Source organism: Oncorhynchus keta, unplaced genomic scaffold (genome assembly GCF_023373465.1).
Source record: "Oncorhynchus keta strain PuntledgeMale-10-30-2019 unplaced genomic scaffold, Oket_V2 Un_scaffold_5833_pilon_pilon, whole genome shotgun sequence".
NCBI classification, from domain to species: domain Eukaryota; kingdom Metazoa; phylum Chordata; class Actinopteri; order Salmoniformes; family Salmonidae; genus Oncorhynchus; species Oncorhynchus keta.
This window is the reverse complement of record NW_026290967.1, coordinates 105,001-115,000: the sequence shown is the minus strand read 5'-3', so window position 1 is coordinate 115,000 and position 10,000 is coordinate 105,001. Positions and strand designations below refer to the sequence as shown.

Genomic DNA, 10,000 nt, shown 5'->3' with positions numbered 1-10,000 from the left:
GTATAACCAAATCCCTATGTCACTTCTACAACTGACCAGAGTATAACCAAATCCCTATGTCACTTCTACAACTGACCACAGTATAACCAAATCCCTATGTCACTTCTACAACTGACCACAGTATAACCAAATCCCTATGTCACTTCTACAACTGACCACAGTATAACCAAATCCCTATGTCACTTCTACAACTGACCACAGTATAACCAACACTTAAAGGAGTGTTGGTAGATATAGAGGGACCCACCTTAAAGGAGTGTTGGTAGATATAGAGGGACCCACCTTAAAGGAGTGTTGGTGGATATAGAGGGACCCACCTTAAAGGAGTGTTGGTAGATATAGAGGGACCCACCTTAAAGGAGTGTTGGTGGATATAGAGGGACCCACCTTAAAGGAGTGTTGGTGGATATAGAGGGACCCACCTTAAAGGAGTGTTGGTGGATATAGAGGGACCCACCTTAAAGGAGTGTTGGTGGATATAGAGGACCCACCTTAAAGGAGTGTTGGTAGATATAGAGGGACCCACCTTAAAGGAGTGTTGGTAGATATAGAGGGACCCACCTTAAAGGAGTGTTGGTAGATATAGAGGGACCCACCTTAAAGGAGTGTTGGTGGATATAGAGGGACCCACCTTAAAGGAGTGTTGGTAGATATAGAGGGCCCCACCTTAAAGGAGTGTTGGTAGATATAGAGGGACCCACCTTAAAGGAGTGTTGGTGGATATAGAGGGACCCACCTTAAAGGAGTGTTGGTAGATATAGAGGGCCCCACCTTAAAGGAGTGTTGGTGGATATAGAGGGACCCACCTTAAAGGAGTGTTGGTAGATATAGAGGGACCCACCTTAAAGGAGTGTTGGTAGATATAGAGGGACCCACCTTAAAGGAGTGTTGGTAGATATAGAGGGTAGATATAGAGGGACCCACCTTAAAGGAGTGTTGGTAGATATAGAGGGACCCACCTTAAAGGAGTGTTGGTGAATATAGAGGGACCCACCTTAAAGGAGTGTTGGTGGATATAGAGGGACCCACCTTAAAGGAGTGTTGGTGGATATAGAGGGACCCACCTTAAAGGAGTGTTTGTAGATATAGAGGGACCCACCTTAAAGGAGTGTTGGTAGATATAGAGGGACCCACCTTAAAGGAGTGTTGGTGGATATAGAGGGACCCACCTTAAAGGAGTGTTGGTGGATATAGAGGGACCCACCTTAAAGGAGTGTTGGTGGATATAGAGGGACCCACCTTAAAGGAGTGTTTGTAGATGTAAACGTCCAGTCCTCCTTCGATGCGTTTGGGTTTACTGAACAGCACCAGGTCTTGAAACAGGAAGACATGTCGCTGACACTTCTTCCTGCCGTACCAGATCCAGAACTCATCCTGTCTGACCAGCTGACCCTGCTCCTTCAGGTTGACCTGGGGAGGACGGGACGAGAGGCAGGCTTAATATACAACACTTCATGTTACTCAAAAACACGTTGCACGTTGCCATCCTCCCAAGTCTCGTTCTTCACCCTGCTATTTCACAATCCCCAAGTCTAAAACTGTACCAGTGGTATTTTACAATCTCCAAGTCTAAAACTGTCCCAGTGGTATTTTATAACCCCCCCCTTGTATTTCAGACTTCCCCAAATCGTTCAGTTCCACATAGAGTTTGTCACATTTATCGCTGTACCACACAGGAGGCTGGTGGCACCTTAATTGGGGAGGACGGGCTCGTGGTAACGGCTGGAGTGGAATCGGTGGAATGGGATCAAACACATGAAAACACATGGTTTCAATGTTGGATACAGTTTCACTTCAGACGTTATTATGAGCCGTTCTCCCCCTTAGCCGTTATCCCCATCGGCCGCTCTCCCCCTCGGCCGTTCTCCCCCTCGGCCGTTCTCCCCCTCGGCCGTCTCCCCCTCGGCCGTCTCCCTCTCGGCCGTTCTCCCCTTCGGCCGTCTCCCCCTCGGCCGTCTCCCCCTCGGCCGTTCTTCCCCTCGGCCGCCTCCCCCTCGGCCGTCTCCCCTCGGCCGTCCCCCTCGGCCGTCTCCCCTCGGCCGTCTCCCCCTCGGCCGCCTCCCCTCGGCCGTCTCCCCCTCGGCCGTCTCCCGAGTTGGACCGTAACTCTGAGGGTCAAAGACGACACGAAAACTCTCAGGCTGAAGGTGCGTCACTCACGTCACAGTCTCGAATGGCGTCCATGGCGAGCAGGTCGTTGCCGTGACGCAGCTGGAACTTGACCATCTCCGCGGCGGCTCGGAGGTAGCCCAGCTCTGTCTCCTGCGCCTCGCTCACCTCCTTGATCAGGTCTTTGAGGAGGAGAGCGTATTTAGCCATCCTCTGGATGGGCTTTAACAGGTAGGAGGCCAGGTCCATCTTATCTCCCAGCACCAGCTGCTTGTTCTATAGCGGATAGAGGTCAAAGGTTAGACAGACAGACAGACAGACAGACAGACAGACAGACAGACAGACAGACAGACAGACAGACAGACAGCAGCAGACAGACAAGCATACATATAGCTAGACAGACAGACAGAGACAGACAGACAGCAGACAGACAGACTAGACAGACAGACAGACAGACAGACAGACAGAGACAGACAGACAGTCAGGTGCAAAAAGCCACAGCTAGTTGTCTGTAGACAGAAGCATAGCACAGTATGTGTGTTCTGGTGTGTTCAGACTTCCAGCACCCTGAAGAAGCTGTTTCCGTGGCTGGCCAACAGCGTAGACAGACCGAGGCTTGTTCTTACTGACAGAGCGTACAGACAGAACAGACATGGAAACAGAACAAACATTCTACTGAGAGAAAACAGAAAACCCTCTCTTGTTCTGTAAACATGCCCTGTACCAAAAAAGGAAACGAGGGACTCTCCATTTCTCGACAAGTTCGGTTTTATTTGACAGACATTCTGGCGAGACATCAAATTACTTGGTTGCTTTTTTAATATTCAGACAGAGTGTAATATCTCTCCCAGACGTTTATAGCCAGGAATGTGTCGACTTAGCCTACGTCCCAAACGGCACACTGGTCCCTATGTAGTGCACTAGCCCATAAGGCTCGGGTCAAAAGAAGTGCACTATATCTAGCCATCAGGGACGCAGATCCAGTCTCCCTGTTATAAGCCTGGGAGAGAGGACTACATCTCCCTGTTATAAGCCTGGTAGAGAGGACTACATCTCCCTGTTATAAGCCTGGTAGAGAGGACTACATCTCCCTGTTATAAGCCTGGTAGAGAGGACTACATCTCCCTGTTATAAGCCTGGTAGAGGACTACATCTCCCTGCTATAAGCCTGGTAGAGAGGACTACATCTCCCTGTTATAAGCCTGGGAGAGAGGACTACATCTCCCTGTTATAAGCCTGGTAGAGAGGACTACATCTCCCTGTTATAAGCCTGGTAGAGGGACTACATCTCCCTGTTATAAGCCTGGTAGAGAGGACTACATCTCCCTGCTATAAGCCTGGTAGAGAGGACTACATCTCCCTGTTATAAGCCTGGTAGAGAGGACTACATCTCCCTGTTATAAGCCTGGTAGAGAGGACTACATCTCCCTGTTATAAGCCTGGGAGAGAGGACTACATCTCCCTGTTATAAGCCTGGTAGAGAGGACTACATCTCCCTGCTATAAGCCTGGGAGAGAGGACTACATCTCCCTGTTATAAGCCTGGTAGAGGACTACATCTCCCTGTTATAAGCCTGGTAGAGGACTACATCTCCCTGTTATAAGCCTGGTAGAGGACTACATCTCCCTGCTATAAGCCTGGTAGAGAGGACTACATCTCCCTGTTATAAGCCTGGTAGAGAGGACTACATCTCCCTGCTATAAGCCTGGGAGAGAGGACTACATCTCCCTGTTATAAGCCTGGTAGAGAGGACTACATCTCCCTGTTATAAGCCTGGGAGAGGGACTACATCTCCCTGTTATAAGCCTGGTAGAGGGACTACATCTCCCTGCTATAAGCCTGGTAGAGAGGACTACATGTCCCTGATATAAGCCTGGGAGAGAGGACTACATCTCCCTGTTATAAGCCTGGTAGAGAACTACATCTCCCTGCTATAAGCCTGGTAGAGAGGACTACATCTCCCTGCTATAAGCCTGGTAGAGAGGACTACATCTCCCTGCTATAAGCCTGGTAGAGAGGACTACATCTCCCTGCTATAAGCCTGGTAGAGAGGACTACATCTCCCTGTTATAAGCCTGGTAGAGGACTACATCTCCCTGTTATAAGCCTGGTAGAGAGGACTACATCTCCCTGTTATAAGCCTGGTAGAGGACTACATCTCCCTGCTATAAGCCTGGTAGAGGACTACATCTCCCTGTTATAAGCCTGGTAGAGGACTACATCTCCCTGTTATAAGCCTGGTAGAGGACTACATCTCCCTGCTATAAGCCTGGTAGAGGACTACATCTCCCTGTTATAAGCCTGGTAGAGGACTACATCTCCCTGCTATAAGCCTGGTAGAGGACTACGTCTCCCTGTTATAAGCCTGGTAGAGGACTACATCTCCCTGCTATAAGCCTGGTAGAGGACTACATCTCCCTGTTATAAGCCTGGTAGAGAGGACTACATCTCCCTGCTATAAGCCTGGTAGAGGACTACATCTCCCTGCTATAAGCCTGGTAGAGGACTACATCTCCCTGCTATAAGCCTGGTAGAGGACTACATCTCCCTGTTATAAGCCTGGTAGAGGACTACATCTCCCTGCTATAAGCCTGGTAGAGAGGACTACATCTCCCTGCTATAAGCCTGGTAGAGGGACTACATCTCCCTGCTATAAGCCTGGTAGAGGACTACATCTCCCTGCTATAAGCCTGGTAGAGGACTACATCTCCCTGTTATAAGCCTGGTAGAGGACTACATCTCCCTGTTATAAGCCTGGTAGAGGACTACATCTCCCTGTTATAAGCCTGGTAGAGGACTACATCTCCCTGCTATAAGCCTGGTAGAGGACTACATCTCCCTGTTATAAGCCTGGTAGAGGACTACATCTCCCTGCTATAAGCCTGGTAGAGAGGACTACATCTCCCTGTTATAAGCCTGGTAGAGGACTACATCTCCCTGTTATAAGCCTGGTAGAGGACTACATCTCCCTGCTATAAGCCTGGTAGAGGACTACATCTCCCTGCTATAAGCCTGGTAGAGGACTACATCTCCCTGTTATAAGCCTGGTAGAGGACTACATCTCCCTGCTATAAGCCTGGTAGAGAGGACTACATCTCCCTGCTATAAGCCTGGTAGAGAGGACTACATCTCCCTGCTATAAGCCTGGTAGAGGACTACATCTCCCTGCTATAAGCCTGGTAGAGGACTACATCTCCCTGTTATAAGCCTGGTAGAGGACTACATCTCCCTGTTATAAGCCTGGTAGAGAGGACTACATCTCCCTGTTATAAGCCTGGTAGAGAGGACTACATCTCCCTGTTATAAGCCTGGTAGAGAGGACTACATCTCCCTGTTATAAGCCTGGTAGAGAGGACTACATCTCCCTGTTATAAGCCTGGTAGAGAGGACTACATCTCCCTGTTATAAGCCTGGTAGAGGACTACATCTCCCTGCTATAAGCCTGGTAGAGAGGACTACATCTCCCTGCTATAAGCCTGGTAGAGGACTACATCTCCCTGCTATAAGCCTGGTAGAGAGGACTACATCTCCCTGTTATAAGCCTGGTAGAGGACTACATCTCCCTGTTATAAGCCTGGTAGAGGACTACATCTCCCTGTTATAAGCCTGGTAGAGAGGACTACATCTCCCTGTTATAAGCCTGGTAGAGGACTACATCTCCCTGTTATAAGCCTGGTAGAGAGGACTACATCTCCCTGTTATAAGCCTGGTAGAGGACTACATCTCCCTGTTATAAGCCTGGTAGAGGACTACATCTCCCTGTTATAAGCCTGGTAGAGAGGACTACATCTCCCTGTTATAAGCCTGGTAGAGAGGACTACATCTCCCTGTTATAAGCCTGGTAGAGAGGACTACATCTCCCTGTTATAAGCCTGGTAGAGGACTACATCTCCCTGTTATAAGCCTGGTAGAGGACTACGTCTCCAGCCGCTGTTTGAAGGGTGTAGAATCAGGATGTTTAAATCAAACCAAGGGGTCTGAGAACGACCACAGGTATGAAGGTAGAGAGAGAACAGTGTGTGTGTGTGTGTGTGTGTGTGTGTGTGTGTGTGTGTGTGTGAAACAGGGTTGTGACAACATGGAACCTGCTAGAGAGATTTGTAGAGTTCAGTATTTTCACAGCTGGGTTGGTATTTGAAGGTAAAAGCGCCTCCCTAAAGCCAGAATCCTGCCTTGAGGTTAACGAGCAGCTAGATACCAGGGCCGGCCAGTTAAACGGACTGGACCAAGGAACCTCAGTAACACATCGTCATCATTTGGATATAGTATAGAGGGTATAGTATACTGTAGATGTCTAGAGGCGCAGGAAACAGTGAGACTAAAGGGGGTGGTTACCTCAGTAATGTTACCTCAGTAATGTAATCATCAGTAATGTTACCTCAGTAATGTTACCTCAGTAATGTAATCATCAGTAATGTTACCTCAGTAATGTTACCTCAGTAATGTAATCATCAGTAATGTTACCTCAGTAATGTTACCTCAGTAATGTTACCTCAGTAATGTAATCATCAGTAATGTTACCTCAGTAATGTTACCTCAGTAATGTTACCTCAGTAATGTAATCATCAGTAATGTTACCTCAGTAATGTTACCTCAGTAATGTTACCTCAGTAATGTTACCTCAGTAATGTAATCATCAGTAATGTTACCTCAGTAATGTTACATCAGTAATGTTACCTCAGTAATGTTACCCCAGTTATGTTAACCTCAGTAATGTTACCTCAGTCATGTTACCTCAGTCATGTAATCATCAGTAATGTTACCTCAGGAATGTAATCATCAGTAATGCTACCTCAGTAATGTAATCATCAGTAATGCTACCTCAGTAATGTAATCATCAGTAATGTTACCTCAGTAATGTTATCTCAGGAATGTCACGTCAGTAATGTAATCATCAGTAATGTTACCTCAGGAATGTTACCTCAGTAATGTTACCTCAGTAATGTAATCATCAGTAATGTTACCTCAGTAATGTTACCTCAGTAATGTAATCATCAGTAATGTTACCTCAGTAATGTTACCTCAGTAATGTTACCTCAGTAATGTAATCATCAGTAATGTTACCTCAGTAATGTTACCTCAGTAATGTTACCTCAGTAATGTTACCTCAGTAATGTAATCATCAGTAATGTTACCTCAGTAATGTTATCTCAGTAATGTTACCTCAGTAATGTAATCATCAGTAATGTTACCTCAGTAATGTTACCTCAGTAATGTAATCATCAGTAATGTTACCTCAGTAATGTTACCTCAGTAATGTTACCCCAGTAATGTTACCTCAGTCATGTTACCTCAGTAATGTAATCATCAGTAATGTTACCTCAGGAATGTTACCTCAGTAATGTTACCTCAGTAATGTTACCTCAGTAATGTTACCTCAGTAATGTAATCATCAGTAATGTTACCTCAGTAATGTAATCATCAGTAATGTTACCTCAGTAATGTAATCATCAGTAATGTTACCTCAGTAATGTTACCTCAGTAATGTAATCATCAGTAATGTTACCTCAGTAATGTTACCTCAGTAATGTTACCTCAGTAATGTTACCTCAGTAATGTAATCATCAGTAATGTTACCTCAGTAATGTTACCTCAGTAATGTAATCATCAGTAATGTTACCTCAGTAATGTTACCTCAGTAATGTTACCTCAGTAATGTAATCATCAGTAATGTTACCTCAGTAATGTAATCATCAGTCATGTTACCTCAGTAATGTTACCTCAGTAATGTTACCTCAGTAATGTAATCATCAGTAATGCTACATCAGTAATGTTACCTCAGGAATGTAATCATCAGTAATGTTACTTCAGTAATGTAATCATCAGTAATGTTACCCCAGTAATGTTACCTCAGTAATGTAATCATCAGTAATGTTACCTCAGTAATGTTACCTCAGTAATGTAATCATCAGTAATGTTACCTCAGTAATGTAATCATCAGTAATGTTACCCCAGTAATGTTACCTCAGTAATGTTACCTCAGTAATGTTACCTCAGTAATGTAATCACCAGTAATGTTACCTCAGTAATGTAATCATCAGTAATGTTACCTCAGTAATGTTACCTCAGTAATGTTATCTCAGGAATGTTACGTCAGTAATGTTACCTCAGGAATGTTACCTCAGTAATGTTACCTCAGTAATGTAATCATCAGTAATGTTACCTCAGTAATGTAATCATCAGTCATGTTACCTCAGTAATGTTACCTCAGTCATGTTACCTCAGTCATGTTACCTCAGTAATGTAATCATCACTAATGTTACCTCAGGAATGTTACCTCAGTAATGTTACCTCAGTAATGTTACCTCAGTAATGCTACCTCAGTAATGTTACCTCAGTAATGTTACCTCAGTAATGTTACCTCAGTAATGTAATCATCAGTAATGTTACCTCAGTAATGTAATCATCAGTCATGTTACCTCAGTAATGTTACCTCAGTCATGTTACCTCAGTAATGTAATCATCAGTAATGGTACCTCAGGAATGTTACCTCAGTAATGTTACCTCAGTAATGCTACCTCAGTAATGCTACCTCAGTAATGCTACCTCAGTAATGTTACCTCAGTAATGTAATCATCAGTAATGTTACCTCAGTAATGTAATCATCAGTAATGTTACCTCAGGAATGTTACCTCAGTAATGTTACCTCAGTAATGTTACCTCAGTAATGTAATCATCAGTAATGTTACCTCAGTAATGTAATCATCAGTCATGTTACCTCAGTAATGTTACCTCAGTCATGTTACCTCAGTAATGTTACCTCAGTCATGTTACCTCAGTCATGTTACCTCAGTAATGTAATCATCAGTAATGGTACCTCAGGAATGTTACCTCAGTAATGTAACCATCAGTAATGCTACATCAGTAATGTTACCTCAGTAATGTAATCATCAGTAATGTTACCTCAGTAATGTAATCATCAGTAATGTTACCTCAGTAATGTTACCTCAGTAATGTTACCTCAGTAATGTAATCAGTAATGTTACCTCAGTAATGCTACCTCAGTAATGTTACCTCAGTAATGCTACCTCAGTAATGCTACCTCAGTAATGTTACCTCAGTAATGTTACCTCAGTAATGCTACCTCAGTAACTCTGTCATTCAGCTGTTACAGTAAGTGGATACCTCAGTAATGTTACCTCATTGTAATGCTACCTCAGTAATGTTACCTCAGTAATGTCTCTTACCTGTCAGTAATGTAATCATCAGTAATGCTCCTCATAATGTTTTCTCAGTAATGCTACCTCAGTCATGTTACCTCAGTCATGTTACCTCAGTAATGTAATCATCAGTAATGGTACCTCAGGAATGTTACCTCAGTAATGTTACCTCAGTAATGCTACCTCAGTAATGCTACCTCAGTAATGCTACCTCAGGAACTCTGTCATTCGGCTGTAACAGAAGTGGATATCCTCTATTGTTTGAGGAACATATTGTCATTCGGCTATAGAGTAAGAGGCACGAAGAGGTCTCTTACGTGTCGTAGGAAGCAGCGTGAGGCTCGTAATAGGTGATTTTCGGTAGTAACGTTACCTCTGGGAATAGTGAAACAAGTCGTTAAGAGGAATGAGGTCTCTTACGTGTCGTAGGAAGCAGCGTGAGGCTCGTAATAGGTGATTTTCGGTAGTAACGTTACCTCTGGGTATATTGAAACAAGTCGTTAAGAGGAATGAGGTCTCTTACGTGTCGTAGGAAGCAGTGTGACACCCTCAGAGGGTGGTTGCAGCAGCTCTCCAACTCCTTGAGGAAGTACTGGCTGTGGAAGTCCATAAGCTTCTCCAGGTTCCCAAAGATGACGCTGCGTTTTCCCCTGAGGTCCTGCGGGAGGTCTCCTCTCTCCATCTCGGGGAAGTAGTGCTCGATGATGTAACGGAGGGAACGCACGTACTCC

The 10,000-nt window shown here is 44.8% G+C and overlaps 1 pseudogene; it reads right to left on the bottom strand.

Moving 5' to 3' along the window:
• The window catches only part of LOC127929221 (puratrophin-1-like), a 99,474-nt pseudogene that overhangs the window by 19,240 nt on the left and 70,234 nt on the right, over positions 1–10,000 (bottom strand).